The 24,928-nt window shown below is 43.6% G+C and overlaps 1 protein-coding gene across 5 annotated transcripts in view; it reads right to left on the bottom strand.

Annotated features, from left to right (window-relative positions):
* PKIG (cAMP-dependent protein kinase inhibitor gamma) overlaps nucleotides 1–24,928 on the bottom strand; it is an 83,970-nt gene that overhangs the window by 16,974 nt on the left and 42,068 nt on the right. For 2 of the 5 annotated variants that reach the window (XM_080685771.1, XM_080685767.1), the window contains exon 2: nucleotides 49–118. The gene's annotated coding sequence lies outside the window, so the exon portion shown is untranslated. Of the gene's footprint in view, nucleotides 1–48; nucleotides 119–19,651; nucleotides 19,811–22,184; nucleotides 22,234–24,928 lie in introns of those variants that run through there. The other 3 variants (XM_080685769.1, XM_080685768.1, XM_080685770.1) reach the window with 3 other exon arrangements.

Genomic DNA, 24,928 nt, shown 5'->3' with positions numbered 1-24,928 from the left:
ACACTCGTGATGCCACAGCAGAGTGGTGTGAACAATGTGACTACCCACCTGGTTTAGTTTCTTCTTCCTGCTCGCATCTCTTCAGATTTTCCACTGTTGACAAATCAGTATGGAAATTCTAAGGAACCAGAAGAAAATAATAATAATTAGAGCCCGTCATACTCCAGGGTTGTACACTGAAAGAATCTTTTGGGAAGACAAGTGAACAATATCTAACAACATGTTAAATGTGCACATCCTTTGGGTCAAACACCTGGGAATTTATACTATAGATAGGGTCACATGAATAAAAATATGTGCAGTAAAACATAATGTGGAAAAGCAAAAAAAGAGGAAACAACTTAAATATTAGTAAGAAAGGAGTTAAATTATGGCATATCAATACAATGAGAAACTATAAAGCCATTACAAAGAGTGAGGGAGATTTTGTTGTACTGACACGGAAAGATGTACATGCTGTATTGTTAAAAAGTAGTATAAGAGCCGAAACTGGTTTGGCTCAGTGGATAGAGCATCGGCCTGCGCACTGAAGGGTCCCAGGTTCGATTCCGGTCAAGGGCATGTGCCTTGGTTGCGGGCACATCCCCAGTGGGGGTGTGCAGGAGGCAGCTGATCGATGTTTCTCTCTCATCGATGTTTCTAGCTCTCTATCCCTCTCCCTTCCTCTCTGTAAAATATCAATAAAATATATTTTTTTAAAAAAAGTAGTATAAGATGGGATATGTTATCGCTCTTTTAAAGTATGAACATGATTATGCTGCTTTAGAAAAGTGTATATACCCTTTTTTTTTTGTATCTACATAGAAAAAAACGAACAGCAAACTATAAACGGTAGTTTCTCTGAGACTCAGAAACTGGGGAAAAAGGAATGAAAGACGTTCATTTTTTACATTAACAATTTCTGTTTTGACTGAAAACTTTTAAAGAGGCATGTACAACTTTCATGATTATTATACATGTGGCTATCTACAATTTAAAAATAGCAAGAGTTAGGGCAAAAGACATTTCTAGACAAAGACTGAGCAAGTTTACCATTCAGAGACTCAAGAACATTCTCCAACAGAAAGAAACTGAACACAAAATAAGTGAGATTTTAGAATCAATAGTGAGTAAAGAAATTAGTAATTGTATTGGTAAATTTAAAGAAGTACTGATTAAGTAAAATGCAGCTAATGAGATAAAAACAAATTCAACAATATTTGACAGTATTACATATTTTACAGGAATAACATTGAAGATGGGAGAGCAGAATTAAAACTTTTTAAGGTTCTTGATTATACACGACAAACACAAAAATAATGTTTTACTTTAGACAAAATATTCATGATGCCTATTGAAATTTTAAAGGTAAAATAACAAAATATACAAATAGGATGAATATATTCCAAACTAGCTAGCATGCTTCTGGGTAGAAAAGACTAATTATTAAAAAATGTCAGTCCTTCCAAAATTATGACATAATTTTAATTAAATTTCAATAACAATATTAATGGGTGGGTTTTTTTTTTTTTGTGTGTGTGTGGAATTAACGGGGCAGGAATGGATAAAATTACTTTGAAGTTTATATGGGAATAATAAATATCCAAGAAAAATTAGCCAAGAAGTAGGAAATAAAATTATAAAAATAAATATTTAGGGGATTTTTTTATGAGAAAATAAAAATTTACTATAAAAACATTATAATAAAAAGACATGGTATTAATATAAGAACAGGTAAAAAAGTCTGTGAACCAGAATAGCAATTCCAGAAATAATCACAATAAAGGGTGGGATTTCAATGCAAAATAGAAAAGATGGTTTATTTAATAAATGATATTAGCATATCTAGAACAAAGCTTAACTACTACCTCTCACTATGTATAAACATAAATTCCAAAGGCATTAAAGGTTCAGAATTAAATTAAAATCATAAAAGTATTAGAAAAACATTCAGGAAAATATTTATATAACTTTGAGGTGGAGAAATTACTCTTAAACAAGGTGAGAAATCCAGACACTAAATTTGCTAAATTTCCCAAAGCAAGCAGGATGTGGGGGTGGAGAGACAGGTGATGATCCTGTAAAATGGATGCCCACTCCCGAGAGTACTATTAGAAAAATCTCATTTCCTCCATGTTTTTTCCAGGTCCATCATTTAAAAATTTTGCAAAATTTAGGAATGTGTCTGGGATTTCTGTACTCGTAAGGAGAGAAAGCTAGCTTAAAACAAAAAGAGCGCTCCGTCCGTCCGCTGTTGAACAAGGTTTTGAGCGAAGTTTAATCTCTTTATGGATGCTACAGAATAAAGCCCAACACTGTTTTTTCCTCAAAAAGATGGTGAAGATAGCCCAAGAAAAAGATACAAGCAGGTTCTAAGCAATAAGATTGGTATTTCCATAATAAAGGATAGTTTTTAAATAATAATGGACCACATTTCAAAGTTAACATTAAGGCCACCAGAAAGTCAGTAAATTATCTCTGTTCCAAAGTAAATGCCTGGGATAATAATAATTGGCTTTAAAATCTCAAAATTGGCCAAAACCGGTTTGGCTCAGTGGACAGAGCGTCGGCCTGCGGGCTGGGAGGTCCCGGGTTCGATTTCGGTCAAGGGCATGTAACTTGGTTGCGGGCACATCCCCAGTAGGGGGTGTGCAAGAGGCAGCTGATCGATGTTTCTCTCTCATCGATGTTTCTGACTATCTATCCCTCTTCCTTCCTCTCTGTAAAAAATCAATAAAATATATTAAAAAAAAAAAAAGACGAAGAAAATTAACTTTCTAAAAAAAAAAAAAAAATCTCAAAATTGTTGAAACATAGATAAATAATATATTAATTATAAAGTAGCCCAGGGGAAAACTAGTTTCACTCCTTGTTGAAGGAGGTGGCATATCCTGCGGCAGCAACTTCTAAGGAAGAATGTGGCTATTTTACATCTAAATAGACCAGGCTTGCTTCCAAGGCCCTTGGCAACCTAAAATTTTAAAGTTTGCTGAATTAAATAATAAAATTTATTAAATATCTAGGTATTTTGAAATGACAAAATACTGAAATATTAATCTGAATTTGCCTCATGAAAAATCTAGAGGATAGAATTGAATCTATTAATTAAATATGTCTTGTAGTTTTAAAAATGTGAAGTTATTACTAATCTGAAAAATACTAAGTATTTAACTTGCTAGCTAAAATTTAAGGCTTATAAGAGTTTAAAGTTCAAATTAAGTTGGGAGAAATTATATAGTTGAGGTAACAAAATGCATAAAGTATAAAAATTTATTTTTGAGAAAATAATTCTTGTATTTTCTCTAGAAAAACTAGTAATTCAAAATATATCATAGTCCATGTGGTAAAATTTCAACCTAGGTCTAATTAAAGGAAAATGATTAATTCTATGGTCTCAACCAAATTTTTAATATAAAAACCAGTTTAAATTTAATTGATATCTTTTAGAATGATTACAAAAAGAATATAATATTTAGGTCATATATACATACATACACACACACACACACACACACACACACACAAACACACACACACACACATATATATATATTTGATAATGTTTCCAAGTTAAATTTTAAGACTTTAATTGAGAGAGAATTTTGGGACACTCCAAGGGCCCTGGGTAATTCAAAAGTTTATTCTCTCTTCTTTAAAAAAATATTTTTAAACTAAATTAGGCCAATCTGATATACTTGAAATCATGTGGAAAGTTTTATTTTAAAAAAATTAATAACTATATTTATTTATTATTTTTTTTTTAGAGAATTTAGCAACTTTGTTTTTTTTTGTTGTTGTTGTTTTTTAATATATTTTATTGATATTTTACAGAGAGGAAGGGAGAGGGATAGAGAGCTAGAAACATCGATGAGAGAGAAACATTGATCAGCTGCCTCCTGCACACCTCCCACTGAGATGTGCCCGCAACCAAGGTACATGCCCTTGACCGGAATCGAACCCGGGACCCTTCAGTCCGCAAGCCGACGCTCCATCCACTGAGCCAAACCGGTTTCGGCTAATAACTATATTTATATACATATATTTTAAATGTTATAAAGATTTCAACCTCTAAGGGGGGCAAGGCAGGATTGCTGAATGTTTCTTAAGCAGAATCAGATAATTCAGCAGCAAAATTAAAAAAAAAAAAAGAATTTTAAGACAAAAAGCCCTGGCAGCCTCCTTTTTAAATAGGCTTGGGGGATAGGAGTGCATTTATACTTCATAGGTCAAATGTCTAAGTTTGCTTTTTCAATAAAGATGCCTACTTTAATTACTTAATAAATTAGCTTTTTAAAATATAACCTAGGTCTCATATAAACTCAGTTATATGAAAAGCCAATGTTTTTGTAAGCAACTGGCTTTAACAAAGGCCAAGGTAAAAAATTTGCATACCGTCAGTCCTCTGAAAGTTACTGATACCTCCCATGATCCCTCTGTGTATGCAAATGAGCACTGGCAAAAAGGAATACTGTTTAAAAGTAAAGTTTAAGCTTAATAAAAAGGAGAAATTTAAAAATTTTTAAATCTCACCCTAACTGGTTTGGCTCAGTGGATAGAGCATCGGCCTGGGGACTGAAGGGTCCCAGGTTCGATTCCGGTCAAGGGCATGTACCTTGGTTGCAGGCACATCCCCAGTAGGGAGTGTGCAGGAGGCAGCTGATCGATGTTTCTCTCTCATCGATCTTTCAAACTCTCTATCACTCTCCTTTCCTCTCTATAAAATCAATAAAATATATTTAAAAAAAAATAAAAAAATAAAAAAATAAAAATTTTTAAATCTCTTCCGCTAATATTTACAGGGTAAACTGAAGGTTATTATTCAAGCATTAAATCTAATCCTTCGTAGTCACCATAAATACAAAGAGAGTCACTTAATATGTAGGCATCACAGTATTGGTCAGCATCTGAAGAATAACCATGTAGGGTGCTTGGTGTAAAAGAAAAATACTTTTAAGAGAAACTCTCTAAATGTGGCCTAGAAATTACTCTGGGAGGAAATGAAAGGATATTTCCTTCAAATGTCTAGAAAATTGTAATTAAAAGTCAATATAGGAAGAAACCAAGATGGCGGCATAGGTAAACACCTAAACTGCTGCCTCGCACAACAATTTCAAAACTACAACTAAAAGACAGAACGGACACCATCCAGAACCGCAGGAAAGCTGACTGAGTGAAAATTCTACAACTAGAAGGAAGGAGAAAAGCTCACAGAGAATTGGAGGTACGGCAAAGGGTCTTTGTGCGCGCAGAGAGGAAGGGCGGCGGAGTGCCTGGCTGGCTTTCTCTGGCGGAAGGGGGAAGGGAGCCCCCGACCGCATTGAACCCCAGTTCTGACTGCACTGAACACCTATTCCGGGCGAGCCCCTGGGGACCCACGCTCTTGTGGGGGGAGTCTGGACTCTCGGGCGGAGACTCGGGAGCCGGGGAAGGCGGAAGACTGAAAGTCCGCTCACGCCAGTGCGCACAAAGGCTGCGGGAGGCTGCCACAGGCTTTCCCTAGCGGAAGGGAGTGAGAGGCTCCTGACGGCACAAAACCCCAGTTCTGACTGAAGTGAGCCCCAGTTCTGACTGCAGTGAACCCCAGTTCCAGGCGAGCCCCCGGGGACCCACGCTCTTGTGGGGGGAGTCTGGACTCTCGGGCGGAGACTCGGGAGCCGGGGAAGGCGGAAGACTGAAAGTCCGCTCGCGCCAGTGCGCACAAAGGCTGCGGGAGGCTGCCACAGGCTTTCCCTAGCTGAAGGGAGTGAGAGGCTCCTGACGGCACAAAACCCCAGTTCTGACTGAAGTGAGCCCCAGTTCTGACTGCAGTGAACCCCAGTTCCAGGCGAGCCCCCGGGGACCCACGCTCTTGTGGGGGGAGTCTGGACTCTCGGGCGGAGACTCGGGAGCCGGGGAAGGCGGAAGACTGAAAGTCCGCTCGCGCCAGTGTGCACAAAGGCTGCGGAGGCTGCCACAGGCTTTCCCTAGCAGAAGGGAGTCAGAGGCTCCTGACGGCACTGAACACCAGTTCTGACTGAAGTGAGCCCCAGTTCTGACTGCAGTGAACCCCAGTTCCAGGCGAGCCCCCGGAGACCCACGCTCTTGTGGGGGGAGTCTGGACTCTCGGGCGGAGAATCGGGAGCCGGGAAGGCAGAGGACTGAAGGCACACACGTGCTAGCAAGGGCAAGGCTGACGGGAAGCCAAGACTGAGACTCCACCCCATCCAAGCTGAGCACAGAGGCTATTGCAATTTGGCAAGTCTAATCCTATAAGGCTGTCTCCAGCACCGGACTTCTCCCAGCATAGACACAGCTGATCCTTACAGCCAACTGGCCTGGAGGTCAATTCTTCCCAGTGATACCAACAACAATAAAGACTTAATTACAACAAGGCTGTACACACAGTCCACAAAGGGGTGCACCAAGAGTGTCCACCTCAGGTTAACTGGGGAGGCAGACCCACTGGGCCAAATTGGAAACCTAGCACACAAATCTACCAACTCAGGGAAGCAGTGAAAATGCGGCGTCTAAGAATCAGATCACAAACGAAGGAAATGGAGGAAAACAAACGACTGGATATAGAATTCAAAACCACGGTTATAAGGCTTTTTAAGAATATCCTAGAAAAGGCCGATAAATATAACGAGACCCTCGAAGAGATGAAAAAGGACCAACTAGAAATTAAACATACACTGACTGAAATAAAAAATATTATACAGAGACCCAAAAACAGACAAGAGGAACACAAAAATCAAGTCAAAGAATTGAAATACAAAGAAGCAAAAAACACTCAACCGAAAAAGCAAAAAGCAAAAAAAAAAATCCAAAAAGTTGAAGATAATGTAAGAAGACTCTGGGACAACTTCAAGCGTACCAACATCAGAATTATGGGGGTGCCAGAAGAAGAGAGAGAGCAAAATACTGAAAACCTATTTGAAGAAATAATGACCGAAAACTTCCCCCACCTGGTGAAAGAAATAGACTTCCAAGTCCAGGAAGCCCACAGAACCCCAAACAAAAGGAATCCAAAGAGGACTACACCAAGACACATCATAATTAAAATGCCAAGAGCAAAAGACAAAGAGAGAATATTAAAAGCAGCAAGAGAAAAACAGTTAGTTACCTACAGGGGAGCACCCATACGACTGTCAGCTGACTTTTCAACGGAAACTATGCAGGCCAGACGGGAGTGGCAAGAAATTTTCAATGTGATGAATAGCAAGAACCTACAACCAAGATTACTCTACCCAGCAAAGCTATCATTCAGAATTGAAGGGCAGATAAAGAGTTTCACAGACAAGAAAAAGCTAAAGGAGTTCATCACCACCAAACCAGTATTATATGAAATGCTGAAAGGTATTCTTAAAGAAGAGGAAGAAGAAAAAAGTAAATATAAAAATTATGAACAACAAATACATATCTATCAACAAGTGAACCTAAAAATCAAGTGAATTAAAAACCTGAGGAACAGAATAATCTGGTGAATACAATAGAATCAGGGGCATAGAAAGGGAGTGGACTGATAATTCTCAGGGGGAAAGGGGTATGGGGGGGTTCATAAAGAGACTGGACAAAAATCATACACCTATGGATGAGGACAGTGGGGGGTAGGTAAGGGCAGAAGGTGGGGTGGGAAATGGCTGGAGGGGAACTATGGGGGAAAAAAGGAGAAATAATTGTAATAATCTGAATAAAGATTTATTTAAAAAAAAAAAAAAAAAAAAGTCAATATATTAGGCCTCAAAAAGGTAAGTAAATAATTTGCATTTTGCCTCCATAAACAAAGCTTATGTAAAATTACTGCAAGACTAATAGCAAAAATTTAATTAGTATCATTTACTGTCAACACCCAAGGACAGGAGAGAAACCAAGATGGCGGCATAGGTAAACACCTAAACTGCTGCCTTGCACAACAATTTCAAAACTACAACTAAAGGACAAAATGAACATCATCCAGAACCACAGGAAGGTTGGTTGAGTGGAAATTCTACAACTAGAAGGAAAGAGAAAAGCACACTGAGACTCACAGGAGCTGCAGAAGGCAGAGGTACAGAGGCGCGTGCGTGCAGAGAGGACTGGCAACTGAGTACGCAGCTGGCTTTTTCAATCAGGAGGGAGACAAAAGCTCCTGACTGCTCTGAACTCCAATTCCGGGTGAGACTCTGAGGACCCAGACTAATACAGGGAGAAACTGGACTGTCGGGCAGCAGGTGAAACTCGAGGGTGGCTTTCTCTCAGAGGTGCTTGCAGCGATTACCGCGGGACACCGAGACCCGGGGGCCTCTTAGGGCAGGGCTGACGGGAAGCCATAGCTGTTTGCTCCGCCCTGAGACTCCGCCCCATCCAAGCTGAGCACAGAGGCTTTTGCATATGAATGACCTGGTCCTTTGAATTCTAAACTTACCTAACAAACTGCAGCTGAGTCAGTGAGACCCAGAACATCCAAAAGAAGGCCCAAGGCCCCACAGCAGCTTGCATTACTTCATAGCTGGGCCTCATCTGGGCACCTCCAAAACCCAAACAAAGAAGAGAAATCTGCAGATCTCCCCGTAGCTCCTGCTGGGTAGCCTCAGGAAGAGGCTAAATTAGCACTTCCTTGGAGATCCAAGAGCCAGTGTACCCAGGGGTCAGAGTGGGACCATCCAGATTACAACTCCTCAGATCCATAAGGAACACACTCAGGGGGCAGACTCAGTGAGCACCAAAGCCCCACTAAAGCAAGTCTTGTCTCATAAGTGTGTCTCCAGCACAGAAGTTCTTCCAGCATAGACACAACTGACCCTCACAGCTAATTGGCCTGGAGGTCAATTCCTCCCAATGATACCAACAACAATCAAGGCTTGATTACAACAAGACTGTGCACACAGCCCACAAAGGGGTGCACCAAGAGTGTCCACCTCAGGTAACTGGGGAGGCTGAGCCACTGGGCCCTATAGGACACCTTGCACACAAAGCCATTCTATCAACTCAGGGAAGCAGCCCAAATGTGGAGACAAAGAAACAGGTCACAAATGAAAGAAATGGAGGAAAGCAAATGACTGGATATAGACTTGAAAACCGCAGTTATAAGGTTTTTCAAGAATTTTCTAGAAAAGGCCGATAAATTCAGCGAGACCCTCAAGGATATGAAAAAGGACCAACTAGAAATTAAGCATACACTGACTGAAATAAAAAATAATATACAGAGATCCAACAACAGACTAGAGGATCGCAAGAATCAAGTCAAAGATTTGAAATACAAAGAAGCAAAAAACACCCAACCGGAAAAGCAAAAAGAAAAAATAATCCAAAAATATGAGGATAGTGTAAGGAGCCTCTGGGACAACTTCAAGCGTACCAACATCAGAATTATGGGGGTGCCAGAAGAAGAGAGCGAGCAAGATACTAAAAACCTATTGGAAGAAATAATGACAGAAAACTTCCCCCACCTGGTGAAAGAAATAGACTTACAAGTCCAGGAAGCGCACAGAACCCCAAACAAAAGGAATCCAAAGAGGACCACACCAAGACACATCATAATTAAAATGCCAAGAGCAAAAGACAAAGAGAGAAGATTAAAAGCAGCAAGAGAAAAACAGTTAGTTACCTACAAGGGAGCACCATACGATTGTCAGCTGATTTCTCAACGGAAACTATGCAGGCCAGACAGCAGTGGCAAGAAATATTCAAAGTGATGAATAGTAAGAACCTACAACCAAGATTATCCAGCAAAGCTATCATTCAGAATTGAAGGTCAGATAAAGAACTTCACAGATAAGAAAAAGCTAAAGGAGTTCATCACCGCCAAACCAGTATTATATGAAATGCTGAAAGGTATTCTTTAAGAAGAGGAAGAAGAAGAAAAAGGTGAAGATAAAAATTATGAACAACAAATACATATCTACCAACAAGTGAATCTAAAAATCAAGTGAATAAAAAATCTGATGAACAGAATAAACTGGTTAATATAATAGAATCAGGGGCACAGAAAGGGAGTGGACTGACAATTCTCAGGGGGAAAAGTGTGAGGGGGGTGCGGGAAGAGACTGGACAAAAATCGTACACCTATGGATGAGGACAGTGTGGGGGGGGTAAGGGCAGAGGGTGGGGTGGGAACCGGGTGGAGGAGAGCTATGGGGGGAAAAAAAGAGGAACAATTGTAATAATCTGAACAATTAAGATTTATTAAAAATGAAAAAAAAAACACCCAAGGACAAATGAAGTTAGAAAATAAGCCTTATTTCAGGCTAATTTAAATTGGCAAATTAAAATAAATATTCAGGGGAACTTAGTTTTACTAGGCAGGAAACTATTCCTGAAACATTAACTAATTTTTTACTGATGGTTTATCTCATAATAAAGCTGCTTATAATGCAATGAATCCAGAACAGTCATATTTCTGGGCAAAAAAATGAAATTAAAAGCTATCAAGGCTGCATTACAAGATTTCCAAAAGCCTCTTAATAATATTTAAAACAAAAAGGGGGGGGGGAGATAGTGGATTAATCTCCTGTAAGTAAATTACATCAAGCCTTAATTACTTAAAATTTTTTACTTTAAAATTTTTTCACTTATAATGCTGATGGCAAGACACCCATGAAATTACACTGGTGTCAGAATAAGCCAAAGGAAAATGGTTTGGCAGAATGAAAGGATCCTGAGTCTAGTTTATAGAAAGGATGCCTTTATTAACCTTTGGTCAAGAATATGCTTGTATATTTCCAGAAAACTCCTCCAGCCTGTGTGGATTCCTGCAACAATGGATCTGAGAGGAACTAACCAGACTACTCCAGCCACAGATGGCGGTGGCCCCAAGCAACACTCTGAGGAGACAAAGGAGAAACAGTCCAGAGATGGAGGATAGTGAAGATGCCCTGCCATGCTAGCAGTCAGCAGCTGTGCGTCGCTGCAGGTTGCCCAGGACAAGCCAAAGAAGGTCGGACCTGCATTGCATTTGCTCACTGTTTGTCCACCATCCAGAACTGGAATATCATTGCTGTCATGTCACAGGGACCATGATTGGAAAGGAGACTCAAAGAACTGTTGGCCCAGAAAGAAGCTTACTGCAGACTGATTCCTAAAGGGCAGCAATTTAAAGGCACATAAAAGAACTCAATCCTTTCCATTGAATTTAAAAATCTTAAAAGGACCCGAGCTCTGCAAATGGCATACATTTTTGTTAAATTTATTAAATCAAAAAGGCTGATATGCTGGAGGCTAATTCCAGCAGGGTCATAATAAATGCGAGAAGTCCTCAAAAGGTTGAATGGACTCTTTCACCAGGGCTGAAAGTCTGCATGTTATTGCCTGTTGCCAGACAACCGAAGGCAATTCCCCCAACCTGATGCTCCTTTATTGTTTACTGGACCTTACCTTTGATATGTAGATCTGCTTTGCTAAAGGGCAAAATGTGTGAATAAAAAGCCCTGGGCCTGGAGATTCAGGGAGCTTGCCACTAGAGTGAAGCCTCCCTGGCTTTCCCCCATGCCTTCTAAATTTATATTTCATGTCTAGTTTATCCATTTACACGCAGCCCCTTTTCCAGATTCCTTGAACCCTTGCAGATGCTGAGAAAGACCCCAGCACTGCCCCTTATGAAAAAATTCTAAACTAGGAGCGATATTCCATGCCATTTTAGAGAGAACCCTTGCTTATACACTGGAATACAGCTGCTTAATAAGGGAAGGAAAAGCCCCAGCATCACTAGGCCCTCCTTTCCAAATCTCCTAACCTTCACCTAACCTTCACCTTCACCCATTTCTACCTTCTCTTTCCCTCTATGCTTTAGCCTCCTTTCAGTTTCCCCAACATTCCACATGCTTTCCTGCCTTGGGCCCTTTCGTATGTGGATCTCTATGCCTGGATTCTTTCCCACTCTATAGCTCCCCTCTTCCCCCCATTGCCCACCTAAGCTATTGGAATAACTGACTCCTCATCTTGGTTTAAACACCACCTCTTCAAGCCAGCCTGCCCTGACTACACTCTGCTCTTCGTCCATCACTAACACTGTTCATTTCATAACACCACTGCTTGTCCTTGTGAGCTTCATGTGAGGAAGGACCAGTCCTGTTTTATGTAACACTGTCCACCTATGCCCAGTGCCTGGCAGATAATTAGATGCTCAATAAATACTGGATAAATACATGAAAATTTATTGAAGTGAGTTGAAGGTTCATCTCAAATGCTACCATCCCTCTACCTTCTCAGGCACAGCACTGTCCCTCTCTTGGGGGAGGGACAACCTATATAATAAAAGCCTAATATGCTAAGTGTCCAGTCGTCCATTCAACCAATCAAAGTGTAATATGCTAATGATATGCTAAGGCCGCTCAACCGCTCACTATGACTTGCACTGACTACTAGAGGGCAGACTCTCCGACTGGTAGGTTAACTTGCTGCTGGGGTCCAATTGATCGGGACTGAGCGAGACAGGCCAGACATGCTCTGGAGGCCTCCCGCCGTCCCTCCCCGGCTGGCCAACCTCCCGCATCCTTCCCCGGCCCCAATCGTGCACTAGTGGGGTCCCTGGCCTGTGCCCCCTTGGGGGATGTCAGAGAGCCGGTTTCAGCTCCATCCTGTAGGCCAGGCTGATGGACCCCACTGTTGCACGAATTCGTGCACCGAGCCTCCAGTAATCACATGTGTTAAGAGTTATCCAAGACTTCTTTACCTATTGGCCTCTGAGCTACTTATAAGTCTTACTTACATAGGTATTCCCCAGAGCACCTTGCATAATGCCTAACACAAAGGTGAATGAGTTCATGCATAGGTAGGAAAGTACCCACGAAGGCTGCAACCTCTAACTAACCATAGACATTGGTTCTTCCAACCCAAGGGTCTGAGCACCTAAAAACATGAGCACCTTAGAGACAGGCAAACAGACTCTGCCCAGGAAGAAATTAAAATTAGAACTAACTTGATACATAGTGGTAGTGTGTGGGTGAGAGGGGGGAGGGAAAAGCATGCTAATGGAAGCTTATATAGGTAGAAGCTTTCTGGTGCCAAACTGGAAATTTGTATCAGAGTTCTAAAAAAGTTCATGTCCTTTGACCTAACAACACCATATTAACAAATCAGAGAAGAGAGCCCTACCCGGTGCTGCCAAGTGGTGACAGCATCAGCCTGAGCACTGAAGGGTTCAATTCCCAGACAAGGGTAGGCATAACTTGCGGAGTTGCTGAGAGGCAACCAGTCAATGTGTCTCTCTCACCTCTCTCTCTCTCCCCCCACCCCCACCCAACTCCCTTCCACATTCTCTGAAAAGCAAAGGAAGAAATATCCTCAGGTGAGGATTAACGAAACAAAAAATCAGAGAGGTGAAATCAGTGGGTGATGATTTAGGTATGTTTTCTGAACTGTCTAGCTTTCGGAACTTCCATGAACATGTTCTAATTTTGTAATCTGAAAAAGCAAACCCACACAATAAATGCTATAAAAAGGAACCAAAAGAAAATCCAGTGGCGATTTTAGACTACAAAATCACCACCTCTGTGTTTCCTCGCTAAACTTGGGGCTGCAGATTTAGGGTTCTCAATGGGGGGTGGAGGGAGGTGGGGAAGGCCTGCATTTTGTGAATACTGCCTTTCCTTGTCTGAAGCCTTGTGGGACAGGAAGGTGCCTGGAGTAAAAGCCTCAGCAGGGGCAGCTCTCATTTCTCCCTCATGCAATGCTGACAAAGCTCGGAGAGTCAGGAAATGGAGGGAAAAGCTCAAGGCCAGGACCTCCATCTTGCAATGCTTCATTCACCGGCCCGTATTCCCTGATGCGCTAAGAGCTCCACAAGAACAGAGGCTGTCTCCTAATCAGCCTGTTGCTCTGGCCTCGTGCTTAGTACTAGCTGGCCCCAGTACAGTTTATTGACTGTCAGAGACCACATCTATAAAGTTCTAAACTCAATGATGAGGAGTTAGATGGGATCAGGCAGTTAGGGTAATGGCCGCCGGGAAGGAAGATGGTAGATAAGGAGGAAATAAACCAGATGGTCAGGATGTGAGCAACATAGGTGGAATGCACCAGTCAACCTATAGAGCTGCCCTTCCCCCTGAACCCAAGGGCGGTAACTAAAAGCGGGAGAGGAGGGCAAAGGGAGATTGGCTGGTGTGTTTTCTGAAAGAGCCAACAGAAGGCAAGGGCAGGAAATTTAAATCCCTAGACTAGTGAGTTCTTCGGCAACCCTTCTTGGGCCCCTCTCTGAGAGCTCCGTTACTTCCGATCTTGGAAGATTAAAGAGATTCCTTTCAAACAAAGTTAGGAATGCTGGCTTCCTCCAACAAGAGCGGATGCACTTAAATGTGCAATTGGGAATCATTCTGCGTCCCAGCTGACTGCAGCTTCCAAAGAAACCACCCTCTGAAAGAGCAGCGACACTCCAAGTTTTCCTAAGACGTGTGCGACTTCCAGGAGGCAGTGAGCTCAGCTTTGAGTCATGATTAGTGACTTGTTTCCAAGAACTTTAGATTTTCCATGTCTGTCTCCACTTAGGAATCACCTTCGGCCCCTCGTCAAAACAGCAGAATTAATGGAGCAGCTTGGCTTCTGTCACACTCCGAAAGTAACACCTGCCACCAGCTTCTTCCTTAAGAGGCTGGGCCAGGTCGCCTGGTCCTAGGACAGCACCCACTTCTGCGTTTGGCTCAGCCCCTGACTGGGTGACAGGAAGTAGTGCTGAGGCTCGGTTTGAAAAGCCAAAGTGGCAGCTCCAAGGCCCATCACAGGGGGTTTCAACAATGCTGAGGTCGATGCCCTGGCCGGTTTGGCTCAGTGGATAGAGTGTCGGCCTGTGGACTCAAGGGTCCCAGGTTTGATTCCACAACCTTGGTTGTGGGCACATCTCCAGTAGGGGGTGTGCAGGAAGCAGCTGATCAATGTTTCTCTATCATCGATGTTTCTAACTCTCTCTCCCTCTCCCTTCCTCTCTGTAAAAAAAATATCAATAAAATATATTTTAAAAATAAAGACAAAATAATTTAAAACAAAAACAAAAACAACAACAATGCTGAGGTCGAAGATGTCTTCAAATTCCTCAGACAAATGCCATCCTATGACAGAGGGGACAGGTGCCTGTATACATTGGCTAACACGCTCTCTCTGGAAACCATAAAGCAGCTAATCCCAAGCATGTATCTGTGTACCAACTAAGTTCATACTAGCTCTATCCTATTTCATCCTCAGGGTACCCTTTGAGACAGGTTATGGTGACCCCCACTTTACAGAAGAGAAGCAGGCTCTGTGAGGGGAGGTCATCTGTTTAAGATGTCTCAGTGAGGAGGGGATGAGGGTAGGGGCTCTTACTTCTACCCTCACCAGTTTCTCATTGAACCACAAATTGTCTAAAGTGACAGGAACTGTGGAAACCAACCAGTCCAGGGGCAGAAAAGGCAAATGCCCATGGGGACAAGGGACAGGCAGGAGACCAGAGAGTGCAATAGAATGGGCAAGGGAACGGCACAGATGGTAACAAGTGGGAGAACACACCCACCTAAAGACATCCAAATTCAAATAATAATAGAAACCCAAACCACTCTGACTTCTGACTCTGCCTCACACTTCATTTCATAATGGAGAAGCAGAGATTAGGAAGGTGATACAGGAAAGTCAGCGCAGTGCAGTGGGAATTCAGACCTCAGGAGAGCCAGCTCTCATGAGGAAATGCAGCTATTACCTGTTAGCTGAGAGGCCCAGGGCAAGTGACTTCCCCTCTGTGACTCTTTTACGTGTAAAATGAAAATAATCTCTGCTTCACATTGTTGCTGTGAAGATTGAAAGGAATCGAAATACAAGGTGGGGCAAAGTAGATTTACAGTTCTTAATATGCGAAACAGAGTTTATTCTTGTGTTATTATTTATTAACTAGAGGCCCGGTGCACGAAACTTGTGCATTGCAGGGGGGGGGGGGGTGGCCTCAGCCAAGCCTGCCCCCTTTCACAGTCTGGGAGCCCTCAGGGGATGTCCGACTTCATTTTTTAAAAATCACCCTGTACTTAATTTTCTTACTAACTCCGCCTTTTAAACTCCCCTCACTCTCACATTCTGTTTCTTCTTTTTATTTAACTATTTTCCTGGCCTCACCCCATTTTAGCATCCTTCTCTTTCCTGCTTTCCCTCCCTCCCTCCCTCCCTCCCTCCCTCCCTCCCTTTGAACCTCCCACAGCCCCTCTCCCTCCCTCCCTCCTCCCTTCTCTCCCTTCATTCCCCATGTCAGTCTCCTCCTTACTCCTCCCACCTCCCCACCCCATTCACCTTTCCCTTTGAGCCTGAACCCTGCCTCTCCCTCCCTCCTTCCCTATTATTACCCCCCTCCCTAACCCCCAGCCATGTTCACTGGTCTATCTTTTAAACCTTCCCCTTTCCTCTCTGGGACCTGCTTCCAGCCTCACCTGAGCGCACTTTGATATTAAAGCTTCCGTTTGGGGGGCGTTAACCCCCAGCCCAGGGGCCAGCCCCGGCTATGCCTTCGCCACCCCCACTTCCCCGGCCTCCCCGCCACCGTCCTCCTCCCATTCCCTGCCCGGGACGCCCCAACTTCTAGTCAACAAAGTATACTTAACGCGCCAGCAACCTAACCCTGAACAGTGTCTTTGGGGTCCAGCCCTCAGGGATGAAAGTGGTACCCTCCGTAGTGTCAGACTCCGCCCCAACTAAGCTGTGCCTCCCCTCCCAGTGCAGGGTGCCTGGCCCAGCGAGGGTGGCCGAGGCCCACTCAGCCCGGGAGCTGCTGTCTCGGAGCAGGAGCGCCTCCACCTGGAAGGCCTCGGATCGTCCACCCCTCCGTCCCAACGGCCCGCGCCAGGGGCCACCGCCCTCCTCCTGCGTCTGAGTGGGGCTCCCCACACTGTGACACCTGCGCCCCGCCCCACGCCGGGTGCAGCTGCTCCGCTCCCCACCCCCCCCAGCGGTCGCCACCCTCTCCCACGTGCAGCCACATATTTCCTTCCTTTTTCCATTCCTGTGTCTTTTTCTTGTTCCCTTTCTGTATTTGTTTTTCCTCTCAGCCTGTCTGCATGCAGGCCTGCCTTCCTCTCCTTTCTTATCCCCTCCTATCGTATCCTATCCTACCTACCCCAGGCATCGCAGCTGCCTGAGCAGGGGGCAGGGACGCAGCCTGCTGAAAGGTCATTACGTGATGGCGTCCTGGACAATTGCATATTCCTCTATTATTAGTATAGGTTATTGTAGCCCTGGCCAGGTAGCTCAGTTGGTTAGAGCATCCTCCCGATTTCCCAAGGTTTCAGGTTCAATCCTAGACCAGGGCACACACAATAATCAACCAGTGAATGCGTGTGAATATGTGGGACAACAAATAGATGTTTCTCTCCTCCTCTCCCACCCTTTCTCTTTTAATAGAAAAGATTGTATTATTTTCCATATGAACAACTATAAACCTACTTTTGCCCCACCCTGTTTGCAAGATGCCCAGCCCTGTGTGTGACATGTGTTTCAGGGAGGTATAAAAGCCAAGCAAGAACTTGTGGCATAATAGTCTCTTCCACAATGTACCTCTCCCGAGATGCCCTAAACGCACTGTGGGGCCGGTGGACTATCTGAGGACGAGCACACTGAAAACAGTGTGACTGACAGCACAGAACAAGAAACGAAAGCCAGCTCATCTGGAAGGCCTGGAGCGTGAGGTGTGAGGCATTCCACCACACTTCCACTCCCCCACCCCAGGCAGGAACCACAAGGACCACGTGGGCACTTACTTCCAGAGTACTATCTCCTCAACACCTCCTTAGGAGGGAGATTACTTTTTAAATTATTCAAAGGCTCGGGAGATCCTGGGGCGATGGAGGGAGGTCCTGGCCTTCCCACTGCCCATGCCCCTGGGGAGTTCCATGGCAGCAACAGTCCACTTTCAAGGGCTGAGGGGCTTTGAGAATCCTACTGGAAACCCAGATCTTAATTCATGCAAACAGTTTTAAATGCCACACCTTCCTGAGGGTTAGGGTCTATGATGGCCTCAAACATAAAAATCCCTTAAATCACCAAGACCTGGAACCTTGGAGACTCCCGATCCAAGATTTGACATCTTCCTTTGCTTGTCTTTGGGCTTTGCTCCACTATCCCGTCCCAGCAGCGGTGGAGGCTGTGTCAAGGTGAAATGAAGGGGAAGGGAGCAAATAAAGGGATTCCCGCATCCCACCCCCCCGCCCTTTCCTCCTTCTCTTTTGCCAACCTAGGACCTAGAACCGTGGGCTTTTAAGTTAAAATTCAGTCGCTGTGTCTCCTCTGTACCCATGTGCCAGGCTCTCCACCAGGCAGTGGGGTGCAGAGATAGATGAGTCTCTTCTATAACCTAGAGAGAGGGTGCATACTGTCTAGCTAGCAGAAACACAGTGGCCTGAAGTTATGCCAGTAATTCTGTAAGCACAGTTCAGGTAAACACTTGGAAAGAGCTCAGGATAATATGGGAACATACAGTGGCGACACCCTCAGTCAGTAGAGTCAGGGAATGATCTGAACACCTCATGTTATGGAGGGATGAGCATAACACTTAGGGGTTGCTCAATCATGTTAATTCCCTCTCCTCCCCACATTGTGTGTGAGCATGCGCACGCATCCGCACACTGAAACTTTCTCTTTCTTCAGGAACACCAAACCTGACAAAACCATAAAAATTCAGAAATAACTTAATGTTGCCTGTTTTGTGTCTTCTTTTTAACTCTCCTAGAGGCACCAGTGTGTAGGCACTCTGGGATACGGAAAACCAAGGGCACTTTGCTTCTCAAGTCTAAGGGCTCTCCTCAAGGGGAAAGAAATATTGATGGCTCATTTCACGCTGAATTTGGGACTACAGCAATCAACTAGATTCGCCCGCTCATTTACATACAAATGAGGAAGCTGAAGCCCGGGACACTGCCCAGGGTCACATAGTTCCCGTGGGTGGCCCTTCTAATATATGGTGGCTCTTTGTTTTCTCCTTAACTGTGATTCTTCAACTAATTTTACTTGCAAGCGGGGGAGGTGGTGACACACAGCAGCTACAGGCCATTTGAGAACCCTCCACTCGGGCACCCTCAGGGTTCAGGATTAAAATCCTGAAAACAGACAGGACAAATAAAATGCCCATGGGCTTACAAGTTCTGTTTCTTTTCCCAGGCATAAACAGCAAATTTCTAAAAGGAAGCAATAAAGAGATCACAAAGCCAAAGTTAAAGAGTTTGAAAGCTTCTTCCCATCTTGGAGTCCCCACGCAGCCGGCAGCATTGGGGTACATGTGATGAGACAACTTCACAAAATCTAATCAGATCTGTATCTTAAATTTAAAATATCAATCTTATATCTAAGGGTAAGTCTCCACTATATGAGGAAAATATTGCAGGAAATTTTCACTTTGAGAGAGATTTCTCTCTGGACTGTTTAAAAATTTTTGTACTATCTTTGTAATCAGAAAAAATATATAAAAGTTTTACAAACCCCGGTTTCTAAGGGAGGATTTCTTCACCTATATTTGACGCAAAGAGCTGCTCTTACAGCTCTAGATACCCTGCCAAAGTTCTTGGGTAAAAAGTAAAACAGCATTTGAATGGAGCCCATCTGTGAGACCTGAGGCTCAGACTCTAGTCCTAAGCAGTTTCAGACAAAGCCATAATTTTCAGAGCAATAACATATCATAATATAAAAATAGACACTTTGTGACCGACAAAAACAAGCTCTCCAGAGAGCTCTGCCTGCAAGCTCTGCTTCTCCCAGGGGTGGAAAAGGAAGTTCTACTTACAAGAGCAAAGAGTTTCTTCAAAGTCCAGGGGTCCTCAGTCAGAGGTGAAGGTAGAATTTAAGAAACCAGGATTCAAAACGCCCCCCTTTTGAGGATAACCCTCCCTTTGGAGCAGACCCGGCAGGACTCTCTCTTACCCTTTCACTCTCCCTGTGTCTCCTAAATAAAATGCACTTCGAGGTTTTAGTGGGTGTTTCCCACGTCTCCGGCCAAGTAAGTCCCCATTTGTTGTAATTCAATGCTCAGCCTGATGATGTCAACCACTCAGCTCCCTTGCTCAGTTTCCACCTCTCTGTCCACAAGAGAGATCCATTTCCTTTGGACAATGAGCCAGGGGGCTGTAACTACATCCCGAGCCTTCGTCACATTTGCCTAACATCCTTCCTTCAATTTTCAACACTGTAGCCTTACTGACAAAAGGCTTCCTATCCACTCCCTGCAGGGCTCCCGGCAAATCCCTTTGTCTCTTAGTCACTGTGGGCTAGCTAGTTTGCTCTGCAGTATTTTAACTAATTTCTTTGGTATATAAATTACAGGTTAGGGTGGAGATCTGCTTCCTCAGCCCACCCCCATATCTCTTTTTTCCTGCTCAATTTTCCAAGCTGTTTAATTTCCCCCGAGTTTTCCAGGTGCATGCTGGGCACAGTGCATGCATGAGCTTTTCCTTCACTTTGGGGAAATGACGCGTGGCCACATGAAAGGCTTAAGAGCGCACGTCTTAACTTGAGGAATTGGATTCTGGTCTTAGTCACCCACCTAACTGAATGAATGGCCTTAAGTCAGTCACCCCTCTCTCTGGAACTCAGTTTCCCCATCAATAAAACGGCTTCAATGTCTTCCCTTTCTGCAATTCAGACTGAGGAGCTTAACAAATGCAAAGGAATTTTACCACAAGCTGACTGACTACATGCTTGAGGGAGGAAGAACCCAGGAGGAGTCACAGGACACTGCTCAAGAGGTCAGGCTCAGCCTGGCTCCTAAACCCCCTTTATTTTGGAGCAGAACTGTTTTTCTGGGAGAAAACCCGAAAGAATTCACTAAGCAAATCCTGGGGGACATTGAAAGATACAGCATAAACTGGAAGATAAGATAAAGAAGCAAGAGAATTTAACTATCCTTAGGGACTAACATGGAACAGTAGTGGTTATAAGAGATAATAATTGCTTGCATTTGTAGAGTGCTTGGTGGGGAAGACATATAAACCTCTCTACTTTAGTGTACAGTGGAAAGCAATGTGACACGTATAGTGATTATCAGCATCAATTTAGGAGCCAGAGATGTGGATCTGAGTCCTAGGCGACTACTTCAGGGTGGTTTTTTTTACTGTAAAATGGAATGCTAGGGCCTCCATTTTAGGACTGTGAGAATATTACGTAACATGTAAGGGAACTGTAAGTTTTTGACACATACTAAGTGTTGATAGACGGTAGCTCTTGTTGTAGTACATAACCTCATCTGATTCTCATTTTATGAGAATTAGGTACCCAGGGGCTACACTATTAATCTCCTTTTCCTGAATAGAAAAATGAAACAGAGAAGTGATGTGCCTGAGGTCACACAGCTCAAGATGAAAGGGCCAGACTTGGAAAATGAGTCTTAATTAGGCCTGCACACATGCCAATGCTACTTCTCAAAATGGTTATTTCACTGAGTCTGGCCCTTATTTCTAACTGGGATCATCTCTTCTTAGAAAAATGAGCTAAGCTTATTAAAACAAATGGGCAAGGTGTGGGAGGGTGAGTTTTCCTGGGTTCAGCCAGGCCAGGCATGGGGAGAGCTGGTCAAGCTGCTGCTTAAAGAAAACATTTGGGGCCACTAGGTAAGAGGTGGTGCTTACTTGTTTTACTACCAGATACTGTGTGGCCTAGAAGCAAGACTGGGCTTCAGTCGCCTCTCCCCCAAAGAGGCAGATCTGATTTGTCTTAAAGCTACTTGAATGTGTAGTCGGGTTGGAGCTCTATTGGTAAAGAAGAAGCTATTTACAGGTAAGGCTGTGGTCGTTTGGACCTTAACCAGAATTTTAATTCGTTCTCAGAAAATTTTGATGCTCATCAAAAAAGGGCCAGGCCAGCAGGCTATATATAGGGTGGGGCAAAAGTAAGTTTACAGTTATTTGTATGGAAAATAATACAATAATCTTACCTAGTAATAGACAAACATGTGAATTGACCGTACCTCCACTACGCCACCAGCCAATCAGGACTGATATGCAAATTAACCCAACAAAGATGGCGGTTAATTTGCATACACATGGGGCTGAGTGATGGGGGTGGGACGCCATGGCGATGACGCAGGCTTTCCGCCCCACCCCTGGTCTCTCAGGGCCTCTGGGCAGCGTGGGAAGGCGGGCCAGAGTGGAAAGAGGCGGCTCCTGGGCCTGAACAGAAAGGGGCTGGGCCGGAGCAGAAAGGCGGTGCCGGCAGCCAGGGAAAGGAAAGCCCATTCTAGCACGAATCTTCGTGCATCGGGCTTCTAGTTAACAAATAATAATACAGGAATAAACTGTTTCATGTACTCACAACTGTAACCTTACCTTGCCCCACCTTGGAGTTTGCCAATCTGAAGGCTTTCCCACAGTTGGTATGGCACTGCAGTGGAATAAAAAGAACACCAGCCTGGTAACCAAGGGAGAGCAGCAGTTAATGGCTCAGAGACCTGGGTTTCCTGTTCCTAGCTGTGTATGACCTTGGCCTAGCTGTGTATGTGCCTTGGTTTCCCACTGTAAAACAGGAATTAAAATGAGACTTATCCTGCAAAATTCTTAAGTGGATAGGTGCCTGACACATACCACAAGTTAAAAAATACTTGCAAAAAATAAGCTGTAGCATCTTAATAGCAAAGACATTATTTTCCCATTCTGACTCAGTTTTACCATCCCCTGCCCTGAAGATGATGTGACAATAAATGAATACAGTCAAGAATGCTGGGAAGCCATAAAAAGGGCCCAGTGTTTCTCTAGAACATCAGGATGAGCCGGGAGCAGCTGGAATGCTCTCAGCAGCAGCCCTGAGCTGGGAGAGCCTGGAGGCGGGGCCATTGTTTGGCTGTGCCTTTATTCCAGAAGCCCGAGTGGTATAAGGAAATGAGGATGGGCTCTTGACAGGTCAGTTTACTGACATCACCCTCGTGCTTTGAATCAAGTTTTGTTACTTGAATGAATATAATAGTAAGGAGCCCATTCATAAAAACAAAGATACAGTTTCTTTGTGTAACATGTATTTGGTAACACTTTCCTTACAGACGAACTGTACACCTGTGACAGAATCCACAGAGAGGACTGTGACAACACCAGCACACTCATTTTGTCTTCTGACAATAGCAGATGTACTTTGGGGCCATGCTTGGTGCTGAGCACTCTATAAATACCACTTTATGTCATCCTTCCAACAATCAGGTGCAGGAGGTATTAATATTCTCATCTTACAAATGTGGAAACTGACGTGTGCAGAGACCGACCAATCTACAAAGGTTCGCTGGAGTAAGTGACAGAGCCCATGCTGTATTTTTAAGTCCCTGACTCACAGCCAGCACTATCGGCTCCAATGGAGGATAAAGGAAACTTTGGCTGCTTCATAGCACAGAGCTGGCCCGAAGGGCTCAGCCCCTTCACCACAGAGCTGCCCTTAATTCTCACGTCCTCACCCCAAGTCTGGAAGGAGTTTCTCCCTCCTCTGAATTTCCTTAGTACTTTCTCTGTTTCTTAAGAAACTTTTCCACTTCTCTTTTGAGGTATATTTATTTCTGGGCAGATCTTATTCCTCTGCTATAAAAGATCCGTGTCTAATTTATGAGCATTTTGTACATATTATGAGACACTTATTAAAATAAAAAATTCATAAACAAAAACTTTTATCGAATGTTTACCATATGTCAGCTAATACTCTAACATACTCATAATTGCTTATTATAAAAAATAGCAAAATATAGAAGAACAGAAAAAAAGGAGGAAAATCATCCATCATCCTACCACCCAGAAATAACCAGTTATCCTCCTGGGGTACAGACACAGAAAGAATCACACCAAAACTCAAAACAATGTTTTGAAATCAGACATTTAAGTCATCTGTGGTGGGAGGAGTCAGCCCCACAAAAGGTGACAAAACTGTTCCATTTGTTGGTTTGTTTGGGAGTATCCTGGCTGCTTTCTACAGGGTTCCCTGTTCTGAGGCTCCACTTCCTGTGCCCCTCAGATTACTGCTGAAGTCCGACGAACAGCTGGCAGGAGAAGGGAAGCCTGATCATGCATCTCGAAAATGGGTAGAGGTTTGCAGGGTACCACAGTGCCCCTCCCTGCCCTTTTCAGCTTTCTCATGATCCGCTTCCCAGCAGCTAAAGACAGGTTTCTGACTGGGGCCGTTATGGGACAGATGGATCTTCACTCTTGAGTAAATTTTAAACAATCTTAGCCTTGTTATGTTTAAAACTGAGACGGGCATGTGATCACCTCCTGTTCATGAGGAGGAATGCCAAGTCCAGAAAAGGCAGACTTCCTGACTCTGCAGAGCCTGGTGCTCTAAACAGTAGGAAGTCCTTCTATCATTCCAGGCTCTCCCTTGCTACTGCGCTTTGCCACTTGTCACTGTGCTTTGAAATCCTACTCAGCCATCAGATGTCAGATTAAATGTCACTTCCTTCCGAGCCAAGTTAGCTCCCGCTTCTGTATCGGTCCTATGGCATTCTCTATTTCTCCTCTCATAACCCTTAACACGTTATTGTAAGTATGTTATCTGTCTTTCCCAGCCAGACTGTAAACTCCGTGAGATCAACAAATTGTCTCCCTTGTTCACTGGTACAGAAACGGAAACTCAATAAATATTTTCTAAACACACACACACACACACACACACACAATCTTGGGTAGTACAGGCTTGAGGTAAAGGGAGCAATAACATGAATTTAAAAAGTATCATGTGCCCTGGCCAGGTGGCTCAGTTGGTTGGACCGTCATCCTGTGCACTAAAAGGTTATGGGTTCGACTACCGGTAGGGGCATGTATAGGAGGCAACCGAGGAAAACAATAAAGAGAAAATGGTCCCTATAATGAAAAAGGAAATTCGGACAAAAGAGAAGCTTAAAAAAAATTATTATGTCTTCATAGAGATTCTGAAGATACTGTGTCCATAAAACATGAAATAAACTGGTAATACTGGGCTCTTGGAAATTAATAATATGAATACTGAAATGAACAATTCAGTATAAGGACTGGAAACTAAGAAAAGGAAGGAAATCTTTCAAAGGATAGGAGAAAATATTCACAGAACAAAAAAGGATCTCTCT

Source organism: Plecotus auritus (assembly GCF_963455305.1).
Source record: "Plecotus auritus genome assembly, chromosome: 8".
Lineage (NCBI taxonomy): Eukaryota > Metazoa > Chordata > Mammalia > Chiroptera > Vespertilionidae > Plecotus > Plecotus auritus.
Note: the sequence above shows the minus strand (reverse complement) of the source record. Positions and strands in the feature narration are given on the sequence as shown.